A 599-nucleotide genomic window follows, 5' to 3' on the forward strand; every position below is an offset into this window, starting at 1 on the left:
CCTCATTCCACATAGGGCAAGCTGGATTAATCCATTTTACCCAGGACGGCCGAAGCGGCGTGGACCAGGGGAGAACTGAACCTTATACTTCACACCACAGTAAGTCTACGTGTCCTCTTCCACATAGGGCAAGCTAGAACTAACTATCTTACCCAGGACTGCCGAAGCAGCGTGGACCAGGGGAGGAACACACTTTTCATGGAAACGTAAGGCATCCATGACTGCCATAACGTAAGCCGCCGCTGTGCGCGTATACCCGTTCCCCGTAGGGAGGAGCAAGCCGCCGCTTAGAGACGAAACATAAAGTGTCCTCATTCCACATAGGGCAAGCTGGATGAATCCATTTTACCCAGGACGGCCGAAGCGGCGTGGACCAGGGGAGAACTGAACTTTATGCTTCACACCACAGTAAGTCTTCGTGTCCTCTTCCACATAGGGCAAGCTAGAACTAACTATCTTACCCAGGACTGCCGAAGCAGCGTGGACCAGGGGAGGAACACACTTTTCATGGAAACGTAAGGCATCCATGACTGCCATAACGTAAGCCGCCGCTGTGCGCGTATACCCGTTCCCCGTAGGGAGGAGCAAGCCGCCGCTTA

Source organism: Anopheles ziemanni (genome assembly GCF_943734765.1).
Source record: "Anopheles ziemanni chromosome X unlocalized genomic scaffold, idAnoZiCoDA_A2_x.2 X_unloc_46, whole genome shotgun sequence".
In the NCBI taxonomy this organism is placed as follows: domain Eukaryota; kingdom Metazoa; phylum Arthropoda; class Insecta; order Diptera; family Culicidae; genus Anopheles; species Anopheles ziemanni.